Genomic DNA, 27,189 nt, shown 5'->3' on the forward strand with positions numbered 1-27,189 from the left:
TTCTAACAAAGACCTATAAACCTAGGTACAAACCACTCTTATGGTAAACTTGGTTCTGCCATCCATGTGACTGTAGTCCCCCTCCCAACATTAAACCGCAGATTCTATAACACTGAAAAAAGTCAGTATTGATCAGAGCACAAGATTAGCCCTCACTCTTATGAACACTTCTGCCATGGGCTATTCAGCTATTACCCAGAGGGCCTGAAGGCTCCAGGTGGTTTGAAGGTTTCCCAACATTTCATCAACAATACCTTCCTAACCTGCTCTGAGAGCATATCAGCATAAGGCATAATTTTTGCTTTCCAGTAAAGGGTAGGAGACATTACCAATACCATCATTCTGCTGTACATTTGCATACACTGCTTACTTGTAAAAAAATTGCCAATTTTGCTTGACACAAACACAGGAACTTGCATATTTCACTATATCCTGAATGCAGTAGATTCTGACATGATTTTCTAAAGCAAGTCTGGTGAGGAGTTAATTTCTGAAAAGGAGACCATAGTGCATCAGGCCCAAGTGAGCATTGATGAGACAGATTTCAAGGTTAGCCTTCATTTGCACAAGATGGATGTTATTGTCCTGCAGAAGTAACTTGCAATCCCAACGCTAAGTCATGAAGTGCCATGTCTACCTCTGCCACTTAGTCTTATGGTAACTTGGAGCACAAATTGGACTATTTTTTCCTTCTCTCTTTCAACACCTTGAGAGATACAAAGTGGGAAGATATTATCTTTTAAATATCATCTCTGGTATTGACCACCAGGAGGGATGACCTCAAAAGAGAGCAGGATTAGCTCTGGGAATCCCTAGAAAGGAAAAAATAAGAGACACACTCCTAAAGCAATAGGAAAAGGCATCCGGTATCCAGGAGGCAGCCAGATAAATGGGCATCACAGAGCAGGATGAAAGGCACTTGAACATTCAGAAACAAGAAATTTCAAGCACTGGAGCTGACAAGTTCCTGCATATAGATGAGACAGGTGCTAGTACAGAATAAAGTCCCTTGGAAGAAACAAATTCTTCCTAGCTGGTGCAGCCCTAGGAGAAACTTGGGTATCTGGAAAGCAATAATAGGTATAATAGGACTAAGCACAGGAAGAAGCAGGGCTGAGTAAGATGGTGTCACTTTTACATAATCACATTTCTAATTATAGTCATATGATAACATAATAGAGAACTAAAAGAAAAAAAAAATGGCATTGTTCTTCTGCTGTACAAGCTAGTCTCTACAAATACAAGCAAAACAATCAACCCAGGGCATTTTAATTTCTATTGGCCACCAAGATTTTCACATAGAAGTAATAAATACAGCTCACATTTGACAACTTTTATTATGCCATAGTGCTTCTTAACAGACATTCATGTAAAAACGGTAGATTTGCTGGCTGAGAATAAAGAGGTGAATACAAAATTGCAAATGCCACAAAAAAATACAGAATATCAGGAACTATGTTTGACACTTCCATAGAATCTAACTTTCTAATCAAAATGCAGCACAGCTGAACTAGAGACTCATACTAACAGCACATAACAATGAATTTTTCCAGCTGCTTTGTATCCCCTGTAGAAGCTTTCACTACTTTTGACAAACTTTCCATCCATCAGCCTATACAATAGTGCTTCATTTTAAAACAGCATCTGGTACACATTCATCTTAATGGCAGACACAAATACACTAAGATCCCTGGAAAATAATTGCAGCGCTATAATACACACCCATATACACAATGCTGACAATCCAGATGCGTTTTGTGGTGGAAAACAATGTGTAAGCTACTTGGATACATTCAACAACAAAAATGGGATTCTTTTATTAAAAAGATATTTCTCTGCAAAGTTCCAGAGGAAGAAAGCGATTAGCTGAATAACAGAACAAGTGATACATCAAAACCTAACTGAAACTGAGACAAGTCAAAGAAGATATGTAATTATATGTTACTTAATAGTAAAATGCAATCCAACTAAACACCATATTTTACAGTAAGCAGAAGTAAGCTCAGACTAAAAGTTGCAAGGGGGAGCAGTAGGGAAAGTTGATGAAAGTTACAGATATAAAACAGTAAAGAGAAATACCTGAAGAAAAAAGAAAAAAAGGGTAAGAATACAAGGGGGGAAAGAAATCAGCGAGATTCTACAAACTGCCTAAACGCTATTCTGAAAACAAGGCTTTTAAAGTATTTTGCCTCCAGAATAATGGCTACAATTGCAAGGGCCCAAGCAAACAGGTTCAGGCCTGCCCCCACAGCCCGCTCTGCAGGAATGAACCTCTACAAGGCCTCTAAACCAGAACTGAAATGGCTTGCCATTGCGTCCAACTACACTTGGCCTGGACAGAGATGTCATCAGCATTTTCAAAGAGGTGACATCAGTTAGCAGTCCAACGGAAGGAAAGTCAAAGATTCCTCCTCAGTAAGGTTTATTTATTACCAAAACCAATAATACTTGAGGGAAATGGGAGGAAGGCTGCACCTCAACAGCGCTCAGTGGACGCTGCAACTGAAATGACAAGGTGACAAACAGTCTGCACCTGCAAGCACTTTAGGGCAATGAGGCAAAGACCTATGCCCTTAAGTGTGTGGTTGAAGGAGCACATAAACAGCTTATCAGCTCAACAGACACAGGACAAGAGACACTTCTTGAATCTCAGGTTAAATACCATTATCTTACTCATAAAATGAGCATGGGAAGGAAGGAAAGATGGATACATTTTTTGCAACTTTAGTCAAAATTCCTTAGACTCAACTATTTGAAGTGATAAGGTGAACTGACAAAGCCAAGGAAATTTCTCCTGCTTTTCAGGGGAAAATTTCTCCTGCTTTTCAGGGGAGACAGCACTGCCATGTCATTCCTAGCAAAGTGCTGAATATGTCAGCCAGATACAAAATTTCTTTTAGCACTTGAGAAATCTCCTGTCAAGTAAACTGGCTTATCTCACGACAAGCTGGTCAGTGGGGCTGCAAATCAGTCATACTCGGAAACAGAGACTAAGCACTGTATAGCCAGTCTGGGTAGATGTAACCAGACTGGACAGAGATATGTATAAAGATCTAGGCGGTGCTTTGCATTTGCTATACCTGTACCTATTGGCATAGCTAAGACTGGACTCACTTTTTGGTTTGTACAGATGTGACCTTTACTCTCTATGGCATGTCACTCCTTCCTCCAAGTCTCCAGGGTGCTGCAGCTCCTACATATATACATGCTGTGCATTTGAAGGTCTTTTATAAGGGCCTAGAAAATAACACTTCTGATATTACTGACTATAAGGGTATCATTTGTCAAGTCTTCATTGTATTTTACACAAGACAAAGCAGGCTGAAAGTGATGCTTCACAATCCTCCTTTTTAACTGGTAGAAGAAGGCATCACTAAGACATAGGAAAGAAGATGCTACATTTAAACTACCATACTGGATCAGGCTTGGGCTCTCTTCGTGTAGGATCTCTTGTCCTGGAGAGATCAGCATCAGCTGCAACAAACAGGTGAATGAAGACATGAAAAAGCAAACCCTGAAGCTATCTGTCCAAGGGAGATCCTCCTCTTCCCTTCCTCCACCGTTCTTCTATGTCCCCCTTCAGACTGTTTCACCTTTAAGAACTTTTACCATAATGATGTCAAAAGCGAAAACTTTCATGCAGTTTACATGTAACATAAGAAAAATTTCAACTGTTCAGCTCGGTGCTAGAATGCAATGCAGAGGCTTGGTGTTGTGCATTTCGTTTTCATCATGTTCTCTTTCAGGTTTTAGTAAGTTTAAATAACACATTTATGATTTTTGAAGCTAGCTTTCTGTGCTTCACATTTTCCAAAACCCTCTTTCCATATTGTACAATTGACCACTTAAAGCCACAGTTTTCAGTTCTTGAAAGAACTGAAATACCTTTGGGCAACAGACAACTCAACATGTTCAAAAATATTAATAAAATGTCTCTGAACAATTAATTGATACTTATATTGAAATTACCTTCCCTGTTCTTTTCAAAGGCTAAATACTATTCCTGTAATGCTTATGCAAGGGGAAAGTTTGGTCCTAAATTAATAACAATTCCAAAACAAAAGGAAAATTATTTCTCATCCCTTTGATTAATGAAATACAGCTTGACATATTTATATAGATAAAAGATATGAATCAAAACAAAAGTCTGGAGCAAAGAAATCACTGAAATTATTTTTAAAAAATAAAAATCAAAGTAGAAAAGACAAATTATGTAATTAAGCGGTTGACTGCTCTCCTGCACTACAGCAGGTTTATAGGCAACAGCCTTAACTGTCTTACAGTGGAACGTCAGGTTTGCCACAGCCCTGGACATTAATTTTTCCTCTACTTTTCTATTCAGTGATGTTATGATTGATGAACTGGGCAACAATCAAGTATTTTCTTTAGATTTAATAGATCATACAATTTCTTTACATTTAATAGATCACACCTCAAAGTTTAAGAATTTCTCATTGTTAAATACCAGCAATGTAAACACAAGAAACCTAGAAGCAAACTCAAGGAGTATAATAAAAATATAAAAAATAGAAAAGGACAGCATAGAATAAAGTCTAAACTTTGTCTCTGTTGGAAATCAGTGATCCGCGAATACCCTTTTTTCAGGAAGCTCCTTCCTGGTGCTGATTCTTGCAGTCTGCTCTTGGAATGGTAGATGCTTGAGACCACTTTGTAACAGGACGGAATAACACTCCAGCAAAAGCTGACAGTTGGGAAAATTTGCTGCAGGAATCTTCTCAGCCACATAAAACAGGTGCAAAGCAGGATGAGACACAGTCCCTTGAGCATCTAAATGACTAGGAACCCAGGTAGTCTCATCAATGCATCAAGCTCCAATCAAAGTTTAAGAAAAACAAGAAAATATCAACAGCCTGTGTACCTTCTGGAAGATGGCTTTTCCTAAGAGACTCCAGGCATTCTGTCTAGGTTAGAAGAGCTGTTTCTCTGAACCTCCTGCACAACTAATGTAGGATGACAAATACAGCTTAAAGGCAGTTTATACCCCACTTTGGTGGGGCAAATCACTCGGTCCTTCATCTCCACCAGTTAGAGAGAGATGAGGACAACTCTTCATCCTTCTTCAAGACCTCAGTTAACTGGAGAAGGCTAGCACAACTGCCCCAGTATTTTTAGCTTCTAGGTGGATGTTTGTTGTGTACATTTACAGGTCCTTCTACTGTGAGTCCAGTCTGTCTGGCACATGCACTAGCCTAAAAGTATTACATCTTTTGCCAGACCTCACACCAAGCAATTTCACAATACATCTCCAAATTTCATAAAATTTAAAAACAAGGCCTTTTTTGTGGTTTTGTTTTTGTTTTGCTGGGGGAGGTGGCACATAAAAAGCAATAGTAGAATCACTGCAAAAAAGACAAAGATGTTCCCCTTCACTCCCGAAAGGGTGGGTGGAGAGGCAGAAAAGAGAGATTATCTGCCAAAATGGAAGGAAAATGAAGAAGCAGCTAACAGGACTAGTGGAAGTCAGAAGGAGCAGCTCCTTTTTCACTGGCCTGAAATCAGAGTAGGAAGCAGGCAAGAAATAATCTTGATCATAACCCTTAAAAACATACAGCTATTAGGTAGAGTTTATTCTTCCTTTGAATGCCTTTGCATCTTGTTTTATTTAAAGCCAAGAAAAAAGTATGAACATCTACAGAAGAATATTCCACTTGGCATTACTAAAGTATGCATTTGCTTTTTAGAGGTTGAACTTCTCTGTGAAATTTTGGGACCCAAATATAACAAGATAATTGAGAAATTTAAAGAACAGAATTTAAGCCCCATTTTCCATATGGTCAGTTAAAAATATTGATATCCTCATTACCAGAGGAAAATAAAATAATAATTATTCACTGTAAAAGACAAATATTTTGTAAGACAATTTAATGGAATTAGTGTAAAAAGGAATCAAAAAACCACCCAAAATATTTGCAAGAAACCGTCTGAAGACATCTAAACAGTATATCATGTTTAAGCAAACTGAATTAACAGGATCATACTACAGGTTAATTACCCTGTTGACATCCAAACAATATAGTGTGCTAGGATAATCTTTTTTGCATAAACACACACAGAGAACTGATTTTCAAACCAGTAGTAGAAGCATTACAAATGCAATCACAAATATGCAGATTAGTCAGTGCAGAACACTGTCAGAGAAAGACAGTCTGGGTGGGTGGTAGGGTGCAACGCTAGTGAGCTATGTCACTATTCAGCATGATCCCCCCCCCCCCCCCGATTCCATAATGTATCACCATGACTGAGATTTAAAAAAAAAAAAAAAAAAAGAAAAAGGCTAGATAGGCCTTTTCTCCTTTCCTCTAATACATCTCCCCTCACCAAATTAAAAAAGACCCTTATTTTAAAAGAAGAAAAAACTGATTAGACACCTACAAACAATAACTTTGTTATCGCTACTCAATTATCAAGTAACAGGCTATGCAAAGTGACCTAGAGATATAACTTCAGCTATTGTGAAAAGATCAGAGTGATGAGGCATTACAATAATCCATCTGTGATCATGTCTCCCTCTAGGGGTTTTATCTAATGACTAACATATAAGGTTGATAAATATTATAAATTTTATTAGAGTAAGGGTAAACCAAATGCCCTTTCACACTTTTGGCTTTGATTCTGACTCCAGACAAGAATTTCATATGCACCGCTAAATCAATAAAGATTGAATATTCCTCGCTATTTGAGGGGAGGGAGGGTAAAACAGAACTCACACAAGGAATAAGTTTCAGTTGGAGGCAAGACACGCATCTTCAAGAACAGGGAACAGGAAAACAGCACTGGATAAAGATGCTCTGACCAGACTCCAAAGTAAATCTTACTAAAAGGAACTAAAAGAACAAAGAAAAAAGTAAACAACACTAAAGAAAAATGATGAGAGAATGCTAAAAATCAACACAAAATAGCTTTAAGATGGGAAACAAAATGAAATCAATTGCACAAACTGATTTGAGATTACAAATATAATTAACAAAGAAATGAGCGTATTAAACTACTACACTAGTAAAAATGAATACAAAAGCACCAATGAACCACCACCACAACAGTTTTAAGTCAAGTCAACAATGGAGTCAAGGGAAAAACATTTGTTTGCTATCAGCCTGTTTGATCTCCTTGATCAATGTTACTTTCTTGTAAAATGCTTAGAAAAGCAGAAAAAAAACCCCAATTTTTTGTCTACTGTTGTCATCTCCTACAAAAAGGAAGGTAACTCTGCACTGGTTGGGTCACAGATGTTCATGAGAACTATGGACAGAAAAACCTTTTTTTTTTTGTTTCCCCCAGAAGAATATATCTTCCAGTAGCAAGTGCTGAAGCATCCGTTGCTCTTACAACACAAATTTTTCTGATACTTCTTTACAGAGGCCTCCTAAACAATGAACAAGCAGAAGTGTGAAGAATCTTTTTCACCAATTTTTCAATTAGAAAATGCTACCTTGTCCAAATGTGAGCTTTGCATGGGTGAGCTGCTAGTCAACATTGACAGGCTGACCTGTTGGGCTTGAGGCAAGCCCTAGCACCTGCAAAAGCCTCAATCAGTGCAGGGAAAGGGCAGAGACCCAGTGCACCTCAGAGCAGCACTCTGAAACCCAAGGTCTCTGAATTTGGCCAAAACACTCCTTGTTTTCTCTTTGTGGTGGCTATCAGAGACCCTGATGAAACCAGATGACAAAGTGAAACCTGACTGCTCCCTGCCAGGCGTTCCTCTCTGTCTGGCATCCAGGCATAGTGGCAGAGGGTGTCCCAGGAGAGAGGCAACAGGGAAGACAGTGTCTGGAAAGAAGGAGACGAGGGGCCATTGCAGGCAGAGCCGTCCCTCCGCACCTGGACCTCCTCCTCCTCCCACCTACTGAAGGGAGAGCGTAAGGGAACAAGAAAGGGTTGACAATATATCTGGGATGGAGAGCCTGGAGGAAGCCTGGGACAGGCCCGTTATCAGTTAATATCTTCCTCATACAAAGAAAGGCTCTGAGGGAATCAGTAGAGTGTTAATTTGCAAAATGTAACATTCCAAAATTGTCCTCATGTAAATTGTTATGATTGCTACTGAAGTACAAAGCAATGGGGGAAAAAAAAATCAAAATAACATAGTCTACAGCAAGGAAGGATGAGCTGGTTAGTTTTTGCAGTTTTAATGTATATGATTGAGTAATTGGTATCATTCAGAAAGCCAAAATTCTTTCCACAGTATATAATCTCCCAATGCAGAACTGCTTCCCATGTAGTGTGTTGTGTAATGGTAGCCAGTATTTTAAGGCCAAACAGCATAAAATTATAGCATGTCCACCAAAAGGAACAAAAAAATAAATTATGCTTTCTCAAATTGCTACTCTGATTCAATGTGCCAGCGCTCAACCTTTTATTCCAAAGGGGTATTCATTTGAATCAGTTTCAAAATCAGAACTGCTAATGAGGATAATTAAATATACAATTGTTTTTGCTTACAAAAAATGATCGCTACAAAAAAAAAAAAAATCACACAGTGTCTTATTATCATTCTCACAGGACAGAAACTTCCATTAAATCAAAGCAGGCTTCCACAATTAAAAGAAAAGGTCCTTAGGTGAAAGAAGCAGAACTCACAAACAAGTTGCATCTCTGGAAGGGGGAGAAGTGTGGGTTTTGGTGGAGTGCACTGTAGAGACCTGAATGCACAGACAAATGCTGAGTGGCAAATGCAATAGATGCAAGTGACAGAAGCCTTTATTCAGCTAAAAAGGAGTAATCCGTTTGTGCTTACTTTTAATTGCGTGTTCAATAACAGATTGAATGAAAGGGTAGATATTCATGTGGGATAGGCATTCCAGTTTGGGCTGCCAACTACCAGAGTAAGATGTGTAGGTAAGGTTCTTCACCCTTATTTAAGCAAATAGAGAAAATCTGCATCTTTGCTTCTTGAAGCAAGAGCCGATGCATAACCTCAACTCCACTCATTCCTATTCTAAAGAACAGATCATGAGAACACCAAAAACAACCAGACAGAAATAAGAGACTTGAATTTATTTTTAATCACAGAAATATTTTATGAGCAAGAGAAATAAAGATAACTAGCTGTGTCACAGAGTTGTGAAAAACTGAATTAATCAATATTTGTATATTGATTTCTTTTGACTGATTTACAAAATTATCACTTTTTCCATAAACAGAGTCATTACAAGGATTCACTGGCTGAGATCTAAGTGCTTTCAGGCTGGGGCTTGTCTGCAAATGCTGCAGCTGACCTAATACTTTCTTAAAGTGTCCTGTTGGCCACCTACATCACGTCCTAATAGGACAATGGAGTTTTACAACTAAACAACAGCAAAGGCTAGCATACTTCTCATTGGACCTGTGCAAAAAAGAGTCAAAATTAAAAAAAAAAAAAAAAACCTCTTCCACACAAAGATGAAAGTAAAACAGGTCAACATTTTCAGTGAAAGTAATAAGTGGCAAGATGCTTCACAAAATTATATCAGGGTATATTTTACACCAAAGCAGACAGCTACAGATGAGTCCCACAGTCTGGTCACTTCTGTTATCTTTCCACATCCCAGATGAATGCTCTAATACTCATGCAAGCCAGAACCTGCAAGATCTTTCATCTGGATGCAGAAACCAGCCAGGACACCCTTCTGGGATGGATTCTTGGTCTCTCATTTTTCACGTGGGTGACCTCCACTTTCTGTAAGTGAGCCCTACTGCCAGAGTTAGTCTCCCACCAGACCAAGTAAGCCTTCCAACCACCAAACTATAGGAAACTAGAGAAGAAAAAAAAAAGCCGAAAATATCAAGAGATCTGTAAACCCCAACCTCTCAGTTCTGTTATTCCACATCACAGTTATTACTGAGTATCCTCAAAAGTGGCCCACAAAAGCTAAGTCAGCTAATTCCTCTCATGCCCTCAAGAAGCCTTAAGGAGCTCTCAATAGTAATGATTACAAGTTCAGCGGTCTCTTGCATCTACAACATGGAAGCAGTCTTTGTTATCATAGCTGAAAGTTGACTCTGTTACAAGTTTCTGTAAATACAAAGCAGGGTTGAACATGTACCACCGAAAGCTCTATCCCAAAAATATGAGAGGAGAGAAAGAAGATGGAAAACAGAGGGAAAGATCTGGATGATGCCCAGCTGTATCCCACTCCCCCTCTGTGCTCAGCCACTTGGCGGGGAAAATTATGTTCTCCTTGGATGGACTCACCATTGGGAGAAACCATATTGCCCTGAAAGAAAGATAAGAATGGAGGTCTGGGGTTTGGCTGAGCCTGCACAGCTTCTACCCAGACACCATCAGTAAGCTCATCCAGGAAGTACAAGAATCTGAAACACATGCTGACAGACATCAGCATATGAAGCACAAGAGTTTACTGTAAGAAGTCACAATGAAACATTGCTAAATACCTTGGCATTGAAAGAATTAGGTCAAAGCTTTGATGGTACTCTATTTCCAACATAGACCCCATTTTGCTCACCTGTTAGTCCCTGCTAAAGGAAAATGCAAAATCTGCCCACCAGGGCCATGGGGATAAGCAGAGCATGAGGATTAGCAAAGCTACCTCTGCAGCACTGCCTGAAAAACAGAGTTATTCCAGACACTACTAAAGAGACTAGTACTACTGAACTCTACTGTATTTCCTAATTAGAAAATGTTGATCAAAACCTGTAGTCTTAACGGTCCCAAGTCACCACCACCCCCACTAGCACATCAAGGACAAAATGTATATTAGTGTTGGTGCGTCATTTGCAACACACATCATACAATATGGTGGTATAAAAGCATTTCCATTCAGGAAGCATATATTTACTGTCCCCCACCTCCCCTCCATGGTTCTTCCCCTTTCATCTCAAGCTTAACTGCAAGTGATTTAACCAAGAAAGAGTCTATATTCCACAAGTCTGCAGAAGCAGAACAAGTCAAGACACCTGAAAATGCAGAAATTGAAAAAAATCCCGAGTCACAGGCAAGACAGTACATACCCTTGCAAATGACTCTGAAGTAAGCAAACCTCTGGGCTCGGTGGAGCAAACCCTTGCCTGGATTGGAAACCCCTTCAAGAGCACGGCCACTTGATATTTGGATTTCCTGGTCTGCTGTACATTTTCAAACCACTGTAGAACATGCAGCACATCTTAAACATTTTGCTGCACTAATGCTACTTCACAACTGTGCTAGATTTTTCCACCCATAGGGACAAGTTTTCAATGTGACTGTATTCTTTCTGACAGTTTGCCTGTCATATTAGATGATGCTGGCTTGGGCTGAGTCACAGCAACAGCCCAACTGCAGAACAAGAGCAGCCCTTCCCATGCGCCATACACAGCACCAGCAGAGGATCAGGGAGTCGAGAGGGCACAGATGTCTGTCTTGCTCAAGGGATGGTTCTCAAGTAATGCAGTGTTCAAAAAAGGGGAGGAAAAGCGGGGGTGGGGGGGTGCGGGGAACAACATAAGAAACACATAACAATTACTTCTGGTCAGCACAAACAGTCAATACCAATAGATCTAAGCAGATAGTCTCACTTCCGCAAAGCAAACAGAAGTTGTACATAATACTGACTGTTTTAATAATGAAATGGCTGAAAGGTTCCTGAAGTGATTTGGCCCTAGTAAGCATCAGAATAAAACCAGTACTTATGTAGGCACTAAGTAGCTCAAATACTACAACACAACAAGGCATAATGAAGAAAAGAAGCATCGGTAGTACTTGGTTATTGCTTACATTTTTCTTAAACTCCTTCTATGATCACATGATGTACTAACTTTTGTTTAGATCTCACTAGATGAAATGAAAACAAAATATACTGGCATTCATGGCTACAGCTATAGAACATTAGAGCTATGACAAATTACTGCAACCTTAACAAAACCACCAAAAACAAAACTAGATTTTCACTCTATCTATCACTTGGAAAGGGAGGGAAAAAAAAAAAAAAAAAAAAAAAAGGGCAAGAAAAAAAAGCAGATCTGAAACAAGTTTTTAGGATTTAATTTTGTTTCTTAACAAAAATCAAATTATAATTTATGGAATGCTCAGTATTTGAACAACTGCAGTCTAGTACTCTGTTATGGGTTTACTATACAATTCATGCAATATAGCATAGACAGAAAATATTAGTGTTTCAGAATACACACAATCCATTACATTTCTTTTACTCGGTAAGAGATAAAATCTCGGAAAGTTGGGTTTTGCTGAAGGAAGAAAGGTTTTAAGAAGAAGAAATTAAACAGATCTAAAATACATTAAAATGACAGCTCTCAATTTTTGTATAGCATCTAAAATGGGGAAGAGATACTACCAACATAAAAATAAATTCTCTAAGAGTATTTTAACATGCTGAATGATCCCAGGATAACATTCAGAGTTTGTAAATGGCAAGTTTAGCATGGTAATCAGTTGAGGAATAGAAATACATATGAAAATATAATGAAGATGGCTACAGAATGAGCATATAGCACACATTTACATTTTAGGTACTCTCAACAAAATACAAGACTAGGCTGCCTTGAAGGCCTCTTTGTTTACCTGAAAAATAAACACATGAAATGCTGAGCTGTGACTTGGAAATTCCTGGGTCCTGTTTTAGTCCCCCATCAGGCTTCCTGTATCACATCAAGGCAATCACAAGCCTCAAAGCCCAATTTTCTTTGAACTTCAGTGAAATTTGAACACTTAAATGCCAGTAACAATTTGTGCTTCATCCTTTCCTGTGCTTTGCAGCGATTTAAAATATAAATAATAACATATCACTTCCTCTCTGAAGTGTGATGAGAAAAAAAGTCCTTGCACCTTCTTTGCAGCAAATCACTTAGGTTTTATAAAACAAAATTAGATAAAGTAATGTGCACCACACCTGAACTTAAAAACATCTACCAGTCCACTATGTGATGTTAACGTCTTTATATTGTGGACTCAGCTTTCATATGTATTTCTCTTCTTCAATTATATACAATAAAACAGCTGGTATACAGAAGCTTTTTGATAAATGTATCCAAAGGTATAGTGAGTAGTATCAATGACCTACAGTGAGGGACTGACCCAACTGAAATATTGTTTAAAACTTACACCACAAAAGTAACAGCAATATGTATCTCTCACTACATTATTGTAAGTTCAGTCTAAACAAATCTGTTTCGTTCCAGCTTCCCTAGCAGAATACTTTACAAAGACTATGTCTTAAGAATAGCTGCACGGACTCATTTATTTTGTTATCACTTTTGGCAGTAGGATGACAATGTTCTACATAAATCTTAGTGAAAGGAAAAAGAATTCTTAAGTCTTCAGTTTCTTAAAAAAAAAAAAAATCAATACCATTTTTTGCATAACAGTAGAAAAGGATGTTATATCAAACGTCCATATACCTATCATCTGTGCTCCAACAGTGCCTGATAAAGAATGTTTAGGGAACAGCCTGTCACAATCCTTTCCTAGTGGTGACAGCTAATTTAAAGTTCAACACTACACAACTAACTAGAATTACCTTTTCTGTTTGCAGTGTTCTGCACTCATTTTCTTCCCCCACATGACGTTTTACTCCCCATTATTGCATGATCCTTCTAACTTTCCAGCTCTACAGGCTGGGCTATCTTGAATACTGTTCCATCAGAAGACTTTAACATTTATAACCTTATTCAGTTCATTTATGCATATGTTGAACAACCTATAAAACAGCATTTTCTCTCCAGCATAAAAATCAGTTGTTTCCTACTTCTTTTCTAGCCTATCATTAATCCACATGAGGACCCCTCTTACCCCATGGCATCTTTCTTTCATACTATTTGATATGACGTTTTGATTAATTCTTTTTAAAGATCTAGTTATGTTACACTGACTACATTCTCCTTGTCCAGCTGCTTTTGATTCCCTCAAAAAAACTGTAATAAATTTGCAAGGCATGGCTTTCCTTTGCTAAGGCTGTGTCAGACTTCTTCCCCCGTACACTGCATTTACCTGTGTGTTCTAAAAACTTTGTTCTTAAGACATGTTAGCTTATAGTTCTTTACCTTAGTCTTTTAAAACAACAAAAACCCCTGACATTAAGTACTCAAAGAAAAATAGCAATTCTAAGTCAATATAAGTAAAAGGTTACAGCAGTCACCATTTATTGAAGTAATTATACATATATTTTTATTTATAATACTTCAAGGAATCTCATCCATGACTGGTGATTCATTGGCATTCAACATATTAGTTCCTTCTAGAATTTCTTCCACTTGCAATGACCCTTGAGGCACAAGGTGCACAGACTGATTGGGTCTCCTAGGTAAGCTGTGCAGCAAAATCTAACATGCTTATCCCATCAATGCACTGAAAAACTGTTCCTGTGAAACCTACCCATTTGCAGGCAGTTTAGGTCTTGAGAACTGCCAGTGCAGACAGATCATGCAACTCATGTGCAGTAGGTCTAACATGTCTAGTTTGGGATCATCTGTACACTATATATCTGGGACCACAGAGCAACCAGAGACTGACAACCCCAACCTTAAAATGTGTCTGCTGGTGGGAGTATTATAACTGAGCGTCAAAGAGAAGGTCACTGCAGACAATTCATATGGCTTTTCTGCAACAGCTTTACGTCACTAAATACTTCCTTTGCTCCTTTATCAGGTTCACCTAATCTTTTATGCATAAGGTGAGCTATGTCTCAAGATCTGTGTTGATCTCCTTCACTGTGAACAGACATTTCACTTGGTAAGGTTTAATAACTTTTTTCTTGCATGTTGGGACACAACACACATTAGGAAGGATGCTTCTAATAACTCTGTGTACTCTCATGCTTAACCACATTCAGGTGGGGTGTACAGGAAAGAATACACCTAATGTCTGGACCTTTTAGAAGTTTAAAAATTATTTTAAATTAATTTTCTAGCATCAGTTCCCTAGGGATCGGGTTGCTTTGTTCCAGATGCCCATTTTTAAATACTTGGGTTATTTCGGAATTTTTTATGTTCACTATTTTTTACCTTGATTTTATCACTATTTGTCCAAGATTGAAGGATTGAACATGGATGTTCTTCAAGACTTCAGCCCTGGAAGACAAGTTCACACCAATCATGTGTTCTTCCACACTTGTCAACTCCCCCTATCTTTAAGTTTCAAATCATGTGTTTCCTTTGTCCTGTTTTGGTTTGTATCATGCCCCAACTTACCTTTAGAGATTCCCCTTTCCTCCCACAAATCTTACTCCTTCCTTTCAACACCATTTTTTTTTCAGTTCAGTTATTGAGGCTGGGCAGATGATACAAAAGCCTGCAAGAAAATGCTAAGTATAGAGGTCCTACTGTTCAGCCTTTTATTAAATGTCTACTTACAGTAAGTCTTTCCCTATTGTTTCATGTGTTGCTGGTATTTCTTATAATGTTACAGCTGCAGCTCCTACATCCTCTGCCAGACCAGGGCAAAAGTGGTGAGGAAGCACCTTCCCTGGAAGCTCCCAACCACAGCATGTATCCTTCACCCATCAGTTTCATGGACAGCATTCAGATTGGTGCAACCAAGCTAACCCTAACGAGCTGCAAAGACACCTTTTCATTCATCAGTCACATTAAATCATAATATTTAAGGCTTAATAAAATGACTGTATGTGGCAAAATAGCTTCTCCCACACGCACTCCTGCTCCTAATCAGTGCTAATTAAGTATCTGCATCATATAAATTGACAGCAATGTAGATTCTGAAGCAGAGTTTAAAGTGTAAATAATGATGAGATAAAAGAGATCTTTTGAGCAAAATCAAAGTATCAAGTAGTCATTATGTGTAATCACTATCAGAATTTAATGACATTTTGTGCTGTAACAGGAATATGAACAGGAATTAAAGTGCCTAATATATTACCTTTTTCTTTTTTTTAACCATATGTTTGTCCCAACTGGTTAACAAGACATCAGCCTCCACTTGTATCTTCAGCAGGTCAGTCTGGTACAAACACAGTATCTAAGCCAACTGCAGTGGTCATGGACATGAGATGTGAGGAGGCCACGTTGTGGCAAAGATTCTAATATTTACCCTTTTAAACTTGTTGTATCTGTAAATAACAAGGTTAAGACTGGAAAGCTACAATGGGAGTCTGCTATCCCTTCACGCAAATAAATCCACACCTAATATATATGGGTAGCCACAAGCAGATGTGACAGAGTAATACACAAACCCTGATTAAAGAGCTAAAGGGCAGGCAGATGAAGGAAAAATAAGAATCCTTTGCTCCTATAGACCTGATAAGCAGCAAATAATGACAGAGTAGAAGAAAGAAAGGAGAAATTCTATCTGCTTTTAAACTTCCCATATATTTGTAAATGCTTTTATTTTATGACCAAAGGCTAATTAAAATAGGAATCCATTTTGTCCAGCATCACGACCTTAGGAGGCAGTAGGTTTGCAACCATCAGTAAGTGCATTGATTTGAACAGGTTTCTTAATAACAAGCATTTCTAGGACTAGCATTTCCCAGGGAATCAAGTCTTGAAAGTGGTGTTACTAATATTTCAATACAGCATCAAGAAAGCAGCACGAGAAGAACAAAATAAATAAAAAAGAAAATGGGAAAACTCAATGATGAAAAATACTGACTTCCAAGCTGTCATTTCACCCAAAACTTTACGTGAAGGGGGCAGAACACATAGGGCGTGTTAATCAGAAAACACATTATGTAATCTTTAGAAATATCAGATTGCACAACAGCATCAGTAGAGTTCAGAGCACAGACTAATACCACAGGTGTCTCTAGGGGCTGTTTGCATGTCCTAATACAGAGCTCTTGTACAAAACCACATGAGAGTCACCTCAATTTTGAGGGTCAATCTGGAGAAATTTTTTTCATCTCTCCCTTTCTCTCTTCATCCAGATTTTTCAGAAGTTTCCCCTTTTCTGCATGTCAAAATAGGGGGGTAGGAGAATTGGATATCCTTCTCACCCCAAAAGCCATGCTTCTTGAAACAGACAGATAATATCTCTATTCCATCATTCTGGGAAGGGTAATGTGACTGGTGGGAAGGTATCTGGCATTATTGGTTATGATCACCTTAAGCCATTTCCTTGCATGAACTGAACACACAGGTAAAATGAGCTGATCACTAAATTAAGAAAGGAAGAAATCATAATATTCTCCCTTAGCGACAGAGTTGTTGAGGAAAGAGTTAAAAAAAACAAAACAAAGTACAAATACTTAAATTTTCTGATCAAAAACTCTGGAATTTTTCACTTTCCTGAATCACCTGCAAAGGTGTACACTCCAAACACCTCTTACATTAAAACAGGCAAATTAATGGCCAAATGTACAATGCTTGGTAACATAAGGATTATTTTGCAAGATCAAACTAATGGCCCACCTACAGTGCTGCATGGCTGGAGATGACAGTGCAAGAAGCCACAGACATACAGGTGCATAATCACTCCCCCACAAAGGCCTTAACCCTATTTTCTTCTCTGTAGTTAAACTGCAGGAGAACTGATAGTTTCTATTCCCTCCGTAATTTGCTTGCATCAGCAACAACAACTTGGGATATTCTGGCTATCAGTAGAGAATTTCACTCCCTTTTTGGTTGTTCTAAGGTCCCCAGCTTTAAAATAAAAAATAAGATAAAATTAAAAATAAAAAAAAATGCCACCCAACCAAACCACCCTATCCCATACCCTACATATTTCACATCCAGATTGTGCAATTAAAACTACTCTCAATTAAACATTCCCAGCTAAATTGTCAGGCACTATAGCATACAAACAGCTAGTTTAACAATCTTTTCAGCAAAATTCTGAACATTTTGGTTTGCATTATTATTCCATAGTGAAACTGAACACTTGGCTTAAGCCTGTATCTATTTTTAATGGCCTGTTTTTACTCTCCCATTGATCTGTTGTCATGTTTAATCAAGACAACAAAAAAAGTGTAGCAAGTAGGGTAAGCTTCAAGTACTGCACATTTAATTACATGAAGGACTCGGTGGGGAGGAAAGGGATAAATTGACCTTTGTATCAGTTTTCATGGGCTTAGGTGTCCTTTTTAGCCTCCTAGAATGTTAACCCTGAAAGTGGGAAAATAAGTGATTCTATGTCTGAATGAAACAAAAGGCCACTCTGGGGAATGGTCTTGCTTTTGCATCTGATTTTCTTTAGAATATTATTATCAAATAAAGAAATAGAATAAAAATTTGAGAATACAGGTGACTGCAGAAGGGTAGAACAAGAACCACAGTGGCAAGCAGGTGTTTTAGGTTTTTCTAGTCAATGATTCACCAGTACAGCACCTCCCTATCCTGAACAAGATGCACGCACACACAAATGTAAGAACTATTTTTCACATTATTCAAAACAACACAACAGTGGGATGTATCATTCCATGCAGATACACCACATATAGAAACCTGATGCTTTCATTGTTCAGCGGATATGACAGTTTCAACAGGGATTTTAAAAGGGTCTTAAATTCTGTATTGCTTATCCTTAAGAAGCTTGGAAATAACTTCTTTCTTCCAGACTCCAGCCCTTGGGATCTTTATTCTATGCATATCTATCTCACTAATAAACAAATGTGATTGGTCTGGTGGGGAAAAGGCAAGAAAATCATGCTACACAGATCACAAGCACTACAGCAAACTGAGTATTTTAACCAAATGTCAAAAGCTTAATTAGTTTCTCTCTTTTTAAAACGTACAAATAAAATTTCAGATGACTACTAGAACTACTTTGGGGGTGGTATGCAAGCCCCAGTTTGTAGTTGCCAGCAGCCTATCCTCAGATGATGTCATGAGTTTCCCCTTCATCTGAAATGTTAAACATAGAGAATAGATCTTAGATGTAAGAAACTAAAAACGATCGGAAGGAAAATAGCCTGAATTACCCAGTGAGACCTGTGCAAACAGGAAAAGCTAAGTTATCTATATTTTGGTTGGCATGTAAGTACAGTTTCACAGTATGCAATAATGAACATTGGTATTGTTTATATGGCTGAAATTTGGTTTTATCCTGATAGCAAGCACAGGTAACATTCATAACAGAAAGCAAGGGCATACCTAAACAGCTTGTGTGGATAATAAGCAGCAGATTTGGCAACTACATTCTTCCAAACCTCTGTAAATACTAGAATTTTATACAGACTTTCTGCAAAGCATGTGTGGGTCAACTTTCAATAGATTGGTAGGATGATTCATTAACCATGCAAAGGACAAGAATATATTTAATGTTAAAACTGGGGACAAAATAAGAGCGACGAATATATAAAAGTCTTAATCTCAGTTTGCTATAGACCTCATTATTGAAGGAAATATAGCTTCACAGAACAATTTTTTATTACAGCACAGTATTTATTAGAATTACAACTGTATGTTTTAACCATGTAAGAGGAGGGCTTCCCTGTGGAGGATGAAGACCTACTCAGACATAACTTTCTGCAGTAGACACCAGAAAGTTCCTTCACAAGAAGCAGTCTGAGAGCAACCATCTAAGCGGAAAAAAAAAAACTCAGAAGCAACACAGTTTTCAGGTCTACATAAAGACTCTGGAATTGGTGTAACGGAGGGAAATGGAGGCAGATGGGCAAAAACTATGTGAATTGCATGAGGATTTACTGGAAGGATTAAGGTAGCTGCAAACTCCACTGTGGGCACTGCCCAGTCTGACACCAGCAGGCACCTCTAGTCATACAAAAGAATAAAAAGGTGCAGCTCCCCTCTCCTTAGATCAGGGCAGCATCAACCTTTGTAAAGCACAAAAGTAGTGACTGCAGCTTTGCACAGGCCCATACAAAACTCGTTTTGATCCATCTCACATAGCAGCAGTTTTGCTGCAGCACAACCATGTGTGCAGCATGCTTTGATGCTCAAGCAGGTTTAGTTGCTTGGAGCTCCCCTGTGCTGGGGCTATTCTGCAATCACTGAGCCATTCTGCTACCAAGTAAACTATTTTAAAGTTTACTTTGCAATGCCTACACTGAATTACTTTGTAGCTTCTGATGTACCTTTGCTCCAGGAAGCTTAGCCACTGATGCCACCCGTCTGGTGGCAAACCATACAAGATCTGTCTTGCTGAGCAAGTGATGAAGACCCTTACTCTCATTCTGCACTAATAAAACAACCCATTTTGCTACAGTACATAACTGAGGTGCTGAAGTTGAAGTAATTCGAAAACTTCTCACAAAATTTGATTGCTGTTTTATTTATTAGCATGGTCACCTAAGGCATCATCTAAACAGCATTTAATCTTAAAAGTTAGACTAAGGTTTTAACTGTACAGTTCTTAGACCTTTGTAGAAAGAGCATTATGCAAATGATATTGCAAGTAACAGTGCAGGATGGAGTACAAGGAAGGCTCAAAAAGGGGGAAGAAAGAAAAATAAAAGCAAAGACAAGCATAGCAAGTGAAGCACAAAATAAACATCCTGGAGACTAAAAATGACAGAACATTGCAGTCAGCTCACATCCTCACAAACACTAGCCCAGCATTTTAGGCAGGAGGATTCTTTAGAGACCACTATCTAATTTGAATTAGAGGCATGTACACATGTGCAAATAAATGGGGGTGCTAGAGCTAAGAAGAAGCTCCAAATAAGTTTAGTCCTCAGCAGGAAAGCATGAATTTTGATCACTCAATGAAACAGCGTTAAGAACTATGTTTCCTTATACATCCTGCAGGCATCACCTTGGACTGCTCTCAGGACCACATCCACATGCAGGAAAAACTCCTCGCCTCCTTCATGAAAACCTTCTCAGGTCAGGAGCTGTACGTTGTTATCGATGTAACAGCAGCCCACCTGAGAGGCATGTGTGTCACGTGTGAAGATGGATACTTCATACCAGACAGACTTACATTTTGGGGGAAACTTCCTATACAAGCTGAGTATGAGGGAATTTATCTCATGTCTTTACTCAAATTTAAAGTCCAGAGATCTCCATCAAACAAATGTAAAGCATAATTTGATTAATTAAAAGAAAAAGATTTACAAATTGAGATATATTTCTTTCTTTCTTTTTATTCTGGATTGAGTGAGTGGCAGGGGTTTTTCAGTAGCAGGGGAGGGGGCTACAGCAGTGGCCTCCTGTGAGAATCTTCTTGAAGCTCCCCCAGCTCCAAGTCGGACCCTCCTTTGCACCAAGGCCAGGCCAATTAGCTCTGCCTCTCCAATAAGGTATTTAAGAAGGGGAACCCATGCTGCAGCAGGTGACTGTGCCCAAAGAAGGCTGGGACCCCATGGGAAGAAGGTCCCGCTGCTGTAGTTCAGTGCTGGGAGGAGTGCAACATGCAGAGGTGACCCACACGCCTGTGGGAATGACTCATGTTGGAGCTGGTTTGTGGAGGACTATCTCCTGTGGGAGGGGGACCACACTGGAACAGAGGAGGAATGCCAAGAGTTCCTCACCCCAAGGTGGAAGAAGGGGCAGGACTGACCACATCCCCCATTCCCTTCCCCCTGCGCCACTGGCAGGGAGGAGGTAGGGATATCGGGAGCAAAGCTGAGTCCGGGAAGAAGGGAGGGGTGCGGGAAGGTGTTTTCAAGATGTGGTAATGTTTCTCATAGTCCTACTGTGTCTGTTAAGTGTTGTTGTTGTTAGTGTCTGTATTAAAATTATGTTCTTTTTTCTTCCCCTAACAGATCTGTCTTTTGCCTGTGCCTTAAGGGATGGCATCATTCCCTCCTCCTCCTTCTCTCAAGTTCCTGGGTCTTTTGCTTCCCTCCTTCTCAGAGCTGGGGGGAAGTGAGTGACTGCATGAACCTTAGTTGCCTTCTGAGCTCAAACCATAACACCTTTCTTTACACTTGTCTTTTTTTCCTATCCATACCTAGGTTTAGTTCTTTCTGTTGATCTTATTTTCTATTTCTGGGATCCTCCCAGTCAGGACGATTAGGACATTTGCCCTCCATCCCCTCAGAAAACAAATACAGATTTTATAACCTCACCTCATTCTTCATTTTTGACAGAAAGTTTTCAACCAGCTCTCCATCTTATAAAAACAGCTTTTCCTGTTTTGTATCTGCTAAACTCTCTCTCCACATTTTACGGTTATGAGCTGAGCAGGCTATACACTGAGGAAAAAGGTATTTCTTTTTCATTTCATTCAGTGTCCTGTTGTTCCTGGCTCTTAAGAAAAGGCAATCCACTTTATCTTCTCTATGCTATATGTTTTCTACATCTTTCACCTTGGTCATGTCACCTCTTCAGCTAAAGAACTGTAATCATACTATTGTCTCTCCCCATCACTTAAAAGTGACCTTTCATTTTCAATCAGTTGTATTGTGTCTCTGGACTTCTTTTAGAAATGGGGTGAACAAAACTCACTGCTAGATGAATTCAGGACTCAGTGAAGTCAAGTGGGAGTTCTGCCATTGATTTCACTAGTGCTAGGGTATCATTTAGTATTTACAGAGTCTCGTTTCTGCTTGCCATTTATTCCCTTCTGAATATACATACCATTTCCTCTTCTGATAGCATCCAACAGCAAGCCTTCCTTCTACTGCCAACATCTGTTTGGTCTCCTTTGCTTGCTGTACTATCTCTTCTTTGTCCACACCTTGCATTTCTCTACTTGGATCCTAACTCATGATCCTGAGCAGAAAGTTTTGGGTTTGTTTTTTCTTCTTCCTGTCCTGGCAACACCAGTAGACTGCTCAGGGTTCCTGAGCAGATGAGAACAGGCAAGAACTGTGGTACAAAACACACTAAATATGGCCAGCAATCCTACCCAATGTCACTGCCTTATTTGAGAGCTACCAGGAGACCCACTTCCCAGAAGATCAGTTTTGACTCCTCCTTCATTTCTCCACTGTCCCTCAAGCTGCACTAAGCTACCAGCAGTAAGGAGGCAAAGAAGTCCTGTCTGCACAGACATCAGGTACCAGTGCCATATATTTCCCAGGCAAGCTTCAGCCAGTTGCCCAGAACAGGGACAGCAAATGCATGGCATTAAGTAGGAGACAGAGACGTGCTCTGTTTTGCAGCAGGACTCCTTGCCTGACCAGCACTGGTTTAGCCAGCAGTGCCAGCTTGCCTGCCCTCCTTCAGCAGCCTTATGGGGCTCACAGCAGAGGCAGGTGAGTCCCTACCCGTCACATACCCACCTCTGCTCAGTCATCATAACTCCATCCCACCTGTGCTAGCAGAGCAGACTGCTGTGGGGCCAAACACAGACAAGGAGCACAGGACACCACAGGTGCCCATGGGAGAATAGGGAGGTCACCAAGGCTGGGCACCCTAAGCCTCTTAAAGATATCCGAGACACACCATAATGCAAAACTGAATTTTGGTGCCTGAAGAAGCAGGACTTACCACACTTGAGTTTTGCCCATATTGCTGAGGAACTTCAAGGTTCCTTTACAGACCATGCTAAGAAGTTGTAACACAAACATTGACAGCTGAAAACTAGGCAAGAGCACTCCATAGATGAGATTTGTCTGTACATACACAAACAGCTGGTAGGTAAAGAGAGGGAAGTCAAGAGTTTTAAGCACACTCTTAAGTTTCTGGGTTTTGAAGGCCCAGGAAATATCAGTCTAATGCAAATGCAGCATAGCCTCTTTGATGCATTCAAGACTAAAGCCTCAGAAGCTCAGATTCCATTGTGATTTTACAATGTAGAGTCAACATAAACTAACATTTTTCATACAAAACAATTGTTACTTCGAAGAAATGCCTAATGCTTTTAAGAAAGACACACTAGTTTAAAGAAAATGCATTTTTACAAATAGATCACTCTTAAATGATGTGTATTGTTTACATGGAACATGCATTTTAACTTATACCTAGCTGACATTTAAATGCCTTGTTATTGTTGACTTCTCTTTCTGAGTACACACAAACACACACTTTTTCCTGGTCTTAATATCTCACTGGATAAAACTTCCTCAGGCCGATTTGGCATAATGAGGAGAAAATGCTTTGAAACCAAATGAGGGGAAGAAAATAATAGGGCTACACACATTATGCTTTTACTAACTTTAACAGCAATTAGGCAAAGAAATGATCTGCCTAGGGAGGGAATTGAGGGACTGTCTTTAGACGTGTTAAGAATATGATCAATACAATTCTTGAGGGACCAACACAAGATGAGGGGACATGACAGAACAAAAAGAAGGAAAAAGAGAAAAAAAAAAGCCAAACCAAAAAACCCCACATTTCTTGCTCCAATTAAAGGACAGACCAAATGACCCAGGAGGTGGAGAACAGAATCTATGCCCAGAACCTAAAAATAAAGCATCATTTTTACCTAGCTATAGGAAAGAAACAAATACAAAGCCAAAAACCAGTAAATGTTCTTTTAAAACACTGAAGCTCACCTGGTGTTAAAGGCAGAAAGCAGCAGCTATTTTTGTGTTTCTAAACCTCCTTAATGCATTTTCTAGTGGTTCATCTTCTAGCAGTATGCTTTTCGTGCACTGTACTGCAAGTGACTCCACTTAAATAATAAGGTCTTTGAACTGACCTTGTAAAAGTCTTCCCTTCGAAATGCACAGATAGAAATGAACTTTAAAGGTCAGCCTTATAGGGGAGAAAAAAAATTTGGTTTCCAAGCTGCAGCTTATATGCACAGGTAAAGTGTGACTGTGTTGCTTGCAAATGAGAACTATAAAATGGAAGCAGACTGATTTTCATTTTAGTTAAGGAAACTTAAACTAAAAGTCCTAATAGATTCCTTATCATTTTGCCACAAACAGACTTTACTAGATAAATAGTCCACTGAAAGTGCACTTTTCACCCAAATCAGTCATTTCAGATTCACATGCAGAGCCACTGTAGACTTAATGAGAGGACAGCACATGCACCTTCCCTCCTAAGACCTGCATCCTGTCCTACACAGCATCACTCAGAGTCGCCTACAGCAGTGCCTATGCCAAACTTTTCCGAGGTCAAAAGGGATCACTTCCACAGACCAGTACTATCAATACACAGTACAAAAAAAGGTTTGCAGAGCAAATACACAGCTTTTCTCCTGCTGGCCACAGACTGTGCACAAGGGAGAGGTACATGTGCCTTTCCATGTCTCACAGCACAGCCGGCAGTGGGATCACCACCGGCACAGAGGGTGCCAGTGCAGCAGCTGGGAGATGGAGAACCACTGTGGCCTCTCCACACCTTCCCCATCCAGTGCCACATCCGTCCTTCCTCTCAAATGTCATTGGCCCAATTGAGGAGAAAAATAATTAGTTTCACTCTACTTCCTGCTAATTACAGAGTGTATAATCTGCCAAACGATGTACACGCTCATGTTGGCTGTGGCCTGCTGCCTCCCCCTGCTATCACAGGCATACTCACTCTGAGGCAGGCAGCGAATGGCTTACCAGTGACAGCTGGCAAACCAGCCTCTGGGAATAAAACATTTTAGCACTTCATAAATTTCTAACAAGGTTTCAAATTGCTTCAGTTTCCCTCCTCTTAGCTCTGTCAGCCTAGCAAAGGAGTTGGGGGGGGAGGAGGTGAACACTAATTAAATCTGCAGCAGAAAAGTACAACTAGTAAGATAGTTCATTATTTTTAATAAGTAGCAATTAGACTACAACTCTAAGGAAAGCTGGATTTTTCCTGCGATCCATTGGCAGCATGGGAAAACCAAAATACATTCTTTTGCCTCAAATTTTTAACATATGAACAAGAGAAGTGCTTTAAAGTGCAGCTGCATGACATGTTTAAACTTAATGGAAGGTGACACACAACGCACTAAAAACTTGAAGGGAACATGCAGCATAGTTGGCATTAAGGTTTCATATCACTATTCAGATAACAAATCGTTTCCAAATTCCTCCATGAAGCTGCCATCAGGATAAAAAGCTGTATTATCATTATTATTATTGATTAGACAACATACTACATTACACTAAATCTGACATGCTGTCCATAGGAATATAGCTAGAATAAAAATAATAGGATGTAAACTGCTATTGATCATATTTATAGCACACTACCTCACAGGTGTAAGCCAGCAACTCTCCTTTCAGTATGAATATAAAAAACAGAGGGATGGATTTAGAGGCCAAATGTCCCAGAAAACCAAATATTTATGCATTTGACAGTACAGAAAAGTTGCAAAAGGTAGAGATTTTACATGGAAAATCAGATTATGGGAAACGGGTAAGTAGAAATTGGTACTAGGAGAAAACAGAATAAATGTGTTTAATAGGAGATAAACACCACACTAGACTAATAGTGCCGCATTGTTAAAGCTATACTTCTCCTTTGACCAAAACTGACCCTTAATACATGTGTCCTTAATTTGACGAGTAGTGGAAACAAACAGCCAGTATCTGTGAGCAGATTGATTCATTTTCATGATATTTAGCTCTGCAAAGAATGGGTCTGCTTTCAACTTGAGAGGGAAAAAAAGAGCAGAAGGGGCAGAAAGGTACCAAATCTGGGCTGTGGCACACATAAGATTCTTCCAGTACAATGCAAAATCCTGCAGGAAGGAACTGAAGACACAAAAAAAAAAAAAAACAAAAACCCACCAACCAAACCAACAAACCCAAAACGAATGCACAGCAGAGCAGATGCTTTTATTTTGCAAGAAGAAAGAATTTGCCATCAGGACCACCACTTGCTGTGTCCTCTTCTCAGCAGAATTTCTAAACACAGATGTCTCTTCCAGAAAAAGATATTTGCCTGAAAATATGTTTACTTTTAAAGGAAAGTTGAATATTGGCAGAAAAAGGCATGCTGTCAAGTATTTGGGCACCTTCATTAGAAAAGGTTAAGGCACTGAATGCCTTCTTTGCCTCAAGTCTTTAGTAGCAAGACCAGCCTTTAGGAATCCCAAGCCCCAGAGACCAAGGGAAAAGGCTGGAGCAAGGAAGACATACCCTTCGTGGAAGAGCATCAGGTCAAGGAATACTTAAGCAAACCAGATGTACATAAACCCATGGGTCCTGATGGGGTGCACCCACAAGTGCTGAGGTGGCTGGCCAGCCCCACATTGTAGGGCACACTTGATAATCTTTGACAGGTCACGGTAACTGCTAAACATAACTAAGAACTAGAGGAAAGCAAATGTGACTCCTATCCTCAAGGAGGGCAAGAAGGACACAGGGAACTACAGTCCACTCAGTCTTAGCTCTATCCCTGGTAAGGTGATAGAGCAGCTAATCTCGGAAACCATTTCCAGACACAGAGGACAAGAAGGTGATCAGGAAGAGTCAGTATGGATTTACCAAAGGGAAGTCATGCTTGACCAGCCTGATAACCTTCTACAGTGAAATGACTGGCCTGGTAGACAAGAGGAGAACAGTG

At 39.4% G+C, this 27,189-nt stretch overlaps 1 protein-coding gene across 2 annotated transcripts in view; it reads right to left on the reverse strand.

Annotated features, from left to right (window-relative positions):
* The window catches only part of DSCAM (DS cell adhesion molecule), a 476,473-nt gene that overhangs the window by 400,715 nt on the left and 48,569 nt on the right, over window positions 1-27,189 (reverse strand). The gene's annotated exons all lie outside the window — the stretch shown is intronic.

Source organism: Strix uralensis, chromosome 2 (genome assembly GCF_047716275.1).
Source record: "Strix uralensis isolate ZFMK-TIS-50842 chromosome 2, bStrUra1, whole genome shotgun sequence".
NCBI classification, from domain to species: Eukaryota; Metazoa; Chordata; class Aves; order Strigiformes; family Strigidae; genus Strix; species Strix uralensis.